The sequence below is a fragment of the Staurois parvus genome, unplaced genomic scaffold (genome assembly GCF_062004578.1).
Source record: "Staurois parvus isolate SC_StPar_1 unplaced genomic scaffold, SC_StPar_1.0 ptg000867l, whole genome shotgun sequence".
In the NCBI taxonomy this organism is placed as follows: domain Eukaryota; kingdom Metazoa; phylum Chordata; class Amphibia; order Anura; family Ranidae; genus Staurois; species Staurois parvus.
Genome location: NW_028318663.1, coordinates 431,073 through 439,296, shown reverse-complemented (window position 1 = coordinate 439,296; position 8,224 = coordinate 431,073).

The following is an 8,224-nucleotide window of genomic DNA, read 5'->3' as shown; positions in this document are numbered from 1 at the left end:
CATAGGGTGCTGGCAGATTACGGGCCTCCCATTGCTGCTGCCAGGCCTGTAATCTGCCATGGGCCCCTGTACCGCCTCTTCATGCTGCTGACAGGTACACAGTGTCTCATGGGTCCCTGTACGGCCTCCCATTGCTGCTGTCTCCATCGCCACACTCTGCCATGTGCCACTTTCAGGTCTCCTCACACTGCTGGTGGGTTCCATTTTTTGTCATAGGGTGCTGGCAGATTACGGGCCTCCCATTTCTGCTGCCAGGCCCGTAATCTGCCATGGGCCCCTGTACCGCCTCCTCATGCTGCTGCCAGGTCCACAGTGTCTCATGGGTCCCTGTACGGCCTCCCATTGCTGCTGTCTCTATCGCCACACTCTGCTATGTGCCACTTTCAGGTCTCCTCACACTGCTGGTGTGTTCCATTTTGTCATAGGGTGCTGGCAGATTATGGGCCTCCCATTGCTGCTGCCAGGCCCGTAATCTGCCATGGGCCCCTGTACCGCCTCCTCATGCTGCTGCCAGGTCCACAGTGTCTCATGGGTCCCTGTACGGCCTCCCATTGCTGCTGTCTCCATCGCCACACTCTGCCATGTGCCACTTTCAGGTCTCCTCACACTGCTGGTGTGTTCCATTTTTTCATAGGGTGCTGGCAGATTACGGGCCTCCCATTGCTGCTGCCAGGCCCGTAATCTGCCATGGGCCCCCGTACCGACTTCTCATGCTGCTGCCAGGTCCAGAGTCTCTCATGGGTCCCTGTACGGCCTCCCATTGCTGCTGTCTCCATCGCCACACTCTGCCATGTGCCACTTTCAGGTCTCCTCACACTGCTGGTGTGTTCCATTTTTTGTCATAGGGTGCTGGCAGATTAGGGGCCTGCCATTGCTGCTGCAAGGTCTGTAATCTGCCATGGGCCCCTGTACCGCCTCCTCATGCTGCTTCCAGGTCCACAGTGTCTCATGGGTCCCTGTACGGCCTCCCATTGCTGCTGTCTCCATCGCCACACTCTGCCATGTGCCACTTTCAGGTCTCCTCACACTGCTGGTGTGTTCCATTTTGTCATAGGGTGCTGGCAGATTACGGGCCTCCCATTGCTGCTGCCAGGCCCGTAATCTGCCATGGGCCCCTGTACCGCCTCCTCATGCTGCTGCCAGGTCCACAGTGTCTCATGGGTCCCTGTACGGCCTCCCATTGCTGCTGTCTCCATCGCCACACTCTGCCATGTGCCACTTTCAGGTCTCCTCACACTGCTGGTGTGTTCCATTTTGTCATAGGGTGCTGGAAGATTACGGGCCTCCCATTGCTGCTGCCAGGCCCGTAATCTGCCATGGGCCCCTATACCGCCTCCTCATGCTGCTGCCAGGTCCACAGTGTCTCATGGGTCCCTGTACGGCCTCCCAATGCTGCTGTCTCCATCGCCACACTCTGCCATGTGCCACTTTCAGGTCTCCTCACACTGCTGGTGTGTTCCATTTTGTCATAGGGTGCTGGCAGATTACGGGCCTCCCATTGCTGCTGCCAGGCCCGTAATCTGCCATGGGCCCCTGTACCGCCTCCTCATGCTGCTGCCAGGTCCACAGTGTCTCATGGGTCCCTGTACGGCCTCCCATTGCTGCTGTCTCCATCGCCACACTCTGCCATGTGCCACTTTCAGGTCTCCTCACACTGCTGGTGTGTTCCATTTTTTCATAGGGTGCTGGCAGATTACGGGCCTCTCATTGCTGCTGCCAGGCCCGTAATCTGCCATGGGCCCCCGTACCGACTCCTCATGCTGCTGCCAGGTCCAGAGTCTCTCATGGGTCCCTGTACGGCCTCCCATTGCTGCTGTCTCCATCGCCACACTCTGCCATGTGCCACTTTCAGGTCTCCTCACACTGCTGGTGGGTTCCATTTTTTGTCATAGGGTGCTGGCAGATTACGGGCCCCCCATTGCTGCTGCCAGGCCCGTAATCTGCCATGGGCCCCTGTACCGCCTCCTCATGCTGCTGCCAGGTCCACAGTGTCTCATGGGTAGCTGTACGGCCTCCCATTGCTGCTGTCTCCATCGCCACACTCTGCCATGTGCCACTTTCAGGTCTCCTCACACTGCTGGTGTGTTCCATTTTTTGTCATAGGGTGCTGGCAGATTACGGGCCTCCCATTGCTGCTGCCAGGCCCGTAATCTGCCATGGGCCCCAGTACCGCCTCCTCATGCTGTTGCCAGGTCTAGAGTCTCTCATGCGTCCCTGTACGGCCTCCCATTGCTGCTGTCTCCATCGCCACACTCTGCCATGTGCCACTTTCAGGTCTCCTCACACTGCTGGTGTGTTCCATTTTGTCATAGGGTGCTGGCAGATTACGGGCCTCCCATTGCTGCTGCCAGGCCCGTAATCTGCCATGGGCCCCTGTACCGCCTCCTCATGCTGCTGCCAGGTCCACAGTGTCTCATGGGTCCCTGTACGGCCTCCCATTGCTGCTGTCTCCATCGCCACACTCTGCCATGTGCCACTTTCAGGTCTCCTCACACTGCTGGTGTGTTCCATTTTGTCATAGGGTGCTGAAAGATTACGGGCCTCCCATTGCTGCTGCCAGGCCCGTAATCTGCCATGGGCCCCTGTACCGCCTCCTCATGCTGCTGCCAGGTCCACAGTGTCTCATGGGTCCCTGTACGGCCTCCCAATGCTGCTGTCTCCATCGCCACACTCTGCCATGTGCCACTTTCAGGTCTCCTCACACTGCTGGTGTGTTCCATTTTGTCATAGGGTGCTGGCAGATTACGGGCCTCCCATTGCTGCTGCCAGGCCCGTAATCTGCCATGGGCCCCTGTACCGCCTCCTCATGCTGCTGCCAGGTCCACAGTGTCTCATGGGTCCCTGTACGGCCTCCCATTGCTGCTGTCTCCATCGCCACACTCTGCCATGTGCCACTTTCAGGTCTCCTCACACTGCTGGTGTGTTCCATTTTTTCATAGGGTGCTGGCAGATTACGGGCCTCCCATTGCTGCTGCCAGGCCCGTAATCTGCCATGGGCCCCCGTACCGACTCCTCATGCTGCTGCCAGGTCCAGAGTCTCTCATGGGTCCCTGTACGGCCTCCCATTGCTGCTGTCTCCATCGCCACACTCTGCCATGTGTCACTTTCAGGTCTCCTCACACTGCTGGTGGGTTCCATTTGTTGTCATAGGGTGCTGGCAGATTACGGGCCCCCCATTGCTGCTGCCAGGCCCGTAATCTGCCATGGGCCCCTGTACCGCCTCCTCATGCTGCTGCCAGGTCCACAGTGTCTCATGGGTAGCTGTACGGCCTCCCATTGCTGCTGTCTCCATCGCCACACTCTGCCATGTGCCACTTTCAGGTCTCCTCACACTGCTGGTGTGTTCCATTTTGTCATAGGGTGCTGGAAGATTACGGGCCTCCCATTGCTGCTGCCAGGCCCGTAATCTGCCATGGGCCCCTGTACCGCCTCCTCATGCTGCTGCCAGGTCCACAGTGTCTCATGGGTCCCTGTACGGCCTCCCAATGCTGCTGTCTCCATCGCCACACTCTGCCATGTGCCACTTTCAGGTCTCCTCACACTGCTGGTGTGTTCCATTTTGTCATAGGGTGCTGGCAGATTACGGGCCTCCCATTGCTGCTGCCAGGCCCGTAATCTGCCATGGGCCCCGGAACCGCCTCCTCATGCTGCTGCCAGGTCCACAGTGTCTCATGGGTCCCTGTACGGCCTCCCATTGCTGCTGTCTCCATCGCCACACTCTGCCATGTGCCACTTTCAGGTCTCCTCACACTGCTGGTGTGTTCCATTTTTTCATAGGGTGCTGGCAGATTACGGGCCTCCCATTGCTGCTGCCAGGCCCGTAATCTGCCATGGGCCCCCGTACCGACTCCTCATGCTGCTGCCAGGTCCAGAGTCTCTCATGGGTCCCTGTACGGCCTCCCATTGCTGCTGTCTCCATCGCCACACTCTGCCATGTGCCACTTTCAGGTCTCCTCACACTGCTGGTGTGTTCCATTTTTTGTCATAGGGTGCTGGCAGATTACGGGCCTCCCATTGCTGCTGCCAGGCCCGTAATCTGCCATGGGCCCCAGTACCGCCTCCTCATGCTGTTGCCAGGTCTAGAGTCTCTCATGCGTCCCTGTACGGCCTCCCATTGCTGCTGTCTCCATCGCCACACTCTGCCATGTGCCACTTTCAGGTCTCCTCACACTGCTGGTGTGTTCCATTTTTTGTCATAGGGTGCTGGCAGATTACGGGCCTCCCATTGCTGCTGCCAGGCCTGTAATCTGCCATGGGCCCCTGTACCGCCTCTTCATGCTGCTTCCAGGTCCACAGTGTCTCATGGGTCCCTGTACGGCCTCCCATTGCTGCTGTCTCCATCGCCACACTCTGCCATGTGCCACTTTCAGGTCTCCTCACACTGCTGGTGGGTTCCATTTGTTGTCATAGGGTGCTGGCAGATTAGGGGCCTCCCATTGCTGCTGCCAGGCCCGTAATCTGCCATGGGCCCCAGTACCGCCTCCTCATGCTGCTGCCAGGTCCAGATTCTCTCATGGGTCCCTGTACGGCCTCCCATTGCTGCTGTCTCCATCGCCACACTCTGCCATGTGCCACTTTCAGGTCTCCTCACACTGCTGGTGTGTTCCATTTTTTGTCATAGGGTGCTGGCAGATTACGGGCCTCCCATTGCTGCTGCCAGGCCTGTAATCTGCCATGGGCCCCTGTACCGCCTCTTCATGCTGCTGCCAGGTACACAGTGTCTCATGGGTCCCTGTACGGCCTCCCATTGCTGCTGTCTCCATCGCCACACTCTGCCATGTGCCACTTTCAGGTCTCCTCACACTGCTGGTGGGTTCCATTTTTTGTCATAGGGTGCTGGCAGATTAGGGGCCTCCCATTGCTGCTGCCAGGCCCGTAATCTGCCATGGGCCCCAGTACCGCCTCCTCATGCTGCTGCCAGGTCCAGAGTCTCTCATGGGTCCCTGTACGGCCTCCCATTGCTGCTGTCTCCATCGCCACACTCTGCCATGTGCCACTTTCAGGTCTCCTCACACTGCTGGTGTGTTCCATTTTTTGTCATAGGGTGCTGGCAGATTACGGGCCTCCCATTGCTGCTGCCAGGCCTGTAATCTGCCATGGGCCCCTGTACCGCCTCCTCATGCTGCTGCCAGGTCCACAGTTTCTCATGGGTCCCTGTACGGCCTCCCATTGCTGCTGTCTCCGTCGCCACACTCTGCCATGTGCCACTTTCAGGTCTCCTCACACTGCTGGTGGGTTCCATTTTTTGTCATAGGGTGCTGGCAGATTACGGGCCTCCCATTGCTGCTGCCAGGCCCGTAATCTGCCATGGGCCCCTGTAACGCCTCCTCATGCTGCTGCCAGGTCCACAGTGTCTCATGGGTCCCTGTACGGCCTCCCATTGCTGCTGTCTCCATCGCCACACTCTGCCATGTGCCACTTTCAGGTCTCCTCACACTGCTGGTGTGTTCCATTTTTTGTCATAAGGTGCTGGCAGATTACGGGCCTCCCATTGCTGCTGCAAGGCCTGTAATCTGCCATGGGCCCCTGTAACGCCTCCTCATGCTGCTGCCAGGTCCACAGTGTCTCATGGGTCCCTGTACGGCCTCCCATTGCTGCTGTCTCCATCGCCACACTCTGCCATGTGCCACTTTCAGGTCTCCTCACACTGCTGGTGTGTTCCATTTTTTGTCATAGGGTGCTGGCAGATTACGGGCCTCCCATTGCTGCTGCCAGGCCTGTAATCTGCCATGGGCCCCCGTACCGCCTCCTCATGCTGCTGCCAGGTCCACAGTGTCTCATGGTTCCCTGTACGGCCTCCCATTGCTGCTGTCTCCATCGCCACACTCTGCCATGTGCCACTTTCAGGTCTCCTCACACTGCTGGTGGGTTCCATTTTTTGTCATAGGGTGCTGGCAGAGTACGGGCCTCCCATTGCTGCTGCCAGGCCCGTAATCTGCCATGGGCCCCTGTACCACCTCCTCATGCTGCTGCCAGGTCCACAGTGTCTCATGGGTCCCTGTACGGCCTCCCATTGCTGCTGTCTCCATCGCCACACTCTGCCATGTGCCACTTTCAGGTCTCCTCACACTGCTGGTGGGTTCCATTTTTTGTCATAGGGTGCTGGCAGATTACGGGCCTCCCATTGCTGCTGCCAGGCCCGTAATCTGCCATGGGCCCCAGTACCGCCTCCTCATGCTGCTGCCAGGTCCAGAGTCTCTCATGGGTCCCTGTACGGCCTCCCATTGCTGCTGTCTCCATCGCCACACTCTGCCATGTGCCACTTTCAGGTCTCCTCACACTGCTGGTGGGTTCCATTTTTTGTCATAGGGTGCTGGCAGATTACGGGCCTCCCATTGCTGCTGCCAGGCCCGTAATCTGCCATGGGCCCCAGTACCGCCTCCTCATGCTGCTGCCAGGTCCAGAGTCTCTCATGGGTCCCTGTACGGCCTCCCATTGCTGCTGTCTCCATCGCCACACTCTGCCATGTGCCACTTTCAGGTCTCCTCACACTGCTGGTGTGTTCCATTTTTTGTCATAGGGTGCTGGCAGATTACGGGCCTCCCATTGCTGCTGCCAGGCCTGTAATCTGCCATGGGCCCCTGTACCGCCTCCTCATGCTGCTGCCAGGTCCACAGTGTCTCATGGGTCCCTGTACGGCCTCCCATTGCTGCTGTCTCCATCGCCACACTCTGCCATGTGCCACTTTCAGGTCTCCTCACACTGCTGGTGGGTTCCATTTTTTGTCATAGGGTGCTGGCAGATTACGGGCCTCCCATTGCTGCTGCCAGCCCCGTAATCTGCCATGGGCCCCTGTACCGCCTCCTCATGCTGCTGCCAGGTCCACAGTGTCTCATGGGTCCCTGTACGGCCTCCCATTGCTGGTGTCTCCATCGCCACACTCTGCCATGTGCCACTTTCAGGTCTCCTCACACTGCTGGTGTGTTCCATTTTTTGTCATAGGGTGCTGGCAGATTACGGGCCTCCCATTGCTGCTGCCAGGCCTGTAATCTGCCATGGGCCCCAGTACCGCCTCCTCATGCTGCTGCCAGGTCCAGAGTCTCTCATGGGTCCCTGTACGGCCTCCCATTGCTGCTGTCTCCATCGCCACACTCTGCCATGTGCCACTTTCAGGTCTCCTCACACTGCTGGTGTGTTCCATTTTTTGTCATAGGGTGCTGGCAGATTACGGGCCTCCCATTGCTGCTGCCAGGCCTGTAATCTGCCATGGGCCCCTGTACCGCCTCTTCATGCTGCTGCCAGGTCCAGAGTGTCTCATGGGTCCCTGTACGGCCTCCCATTGCTGCTGTCTCCATCGCCACACTCTGCCATGTGCCACTTTCAGGTCTCCTCACACTGCTGGTGGGTTCCATTTTTTGTCATAGGGTGCTGGCAGATTACGGGCCTCCCATTGCTGCTGCCAGGCCCGTAATCTGCCATGGGCCCCAGTACCGCCTCCTCATGCTGCTGCCAGGTCCAGAGTCTCTCATGGGTCCCTGTACGGCCTCCCATTGCTGCTGTCTCCATCGCCACACTCTGCCATGTGCCACTTTCAGGTCTCCTCACACTGCTGGTGTGTTCCATTTTTTGTCATAGGGTGCTGGCAGATTACGGGCCTCCCATTGCTGCTGCCAGGCCTGTAATCTGCCATGGGCCCCTGTACCGCCTCTTCATGCTGCTGCCAGGTCCAGAGTGTCTCATGGGTCCCTGTACGGCCTCCCATTGCTGCTGTCTCCATCGCCACACTCTGCCATGTGCCACTTTCAGGTCTCCTCACACTGCTGGTGTGTTCCATTTTTTGTCATAGGGTGCTGGCAGATTACGGGCCTCCCATTGCTGCTGCCAGGCCTGTAATCTGCCATGGGCCCCTGTACCGCCTCTTCATGCTGCTGCCAGGTCCACAGTGTCTCATGGGTCCCTGTACGGCCTCCCATTGCTGCTGTCTCCATCGCCACACTCTGCCATGTGCCACTTTCAGGTCTCCTCACACTGCTGGTGTGTTCCATTTGTTGTCATAGGGTGCTGGCAGATTAGGGGCCTCCCATTGCTCCTGCCAGGCCCGTAATCTGCCATGGGCCCCAGTTCCGCCTCCTCATGCTGCTGCCAGGTCCAGATTCTCTCATGGGTCCCTGTACGGCCTCCCATTGCTGCTGTCTCCATCGCCACACTCTGCCATGTGCCACTTTCAGGTCTCCTCACACTGCTGGTGTGTTCCATTTTTTGTCATAGGGTGCTGGCAGATTAC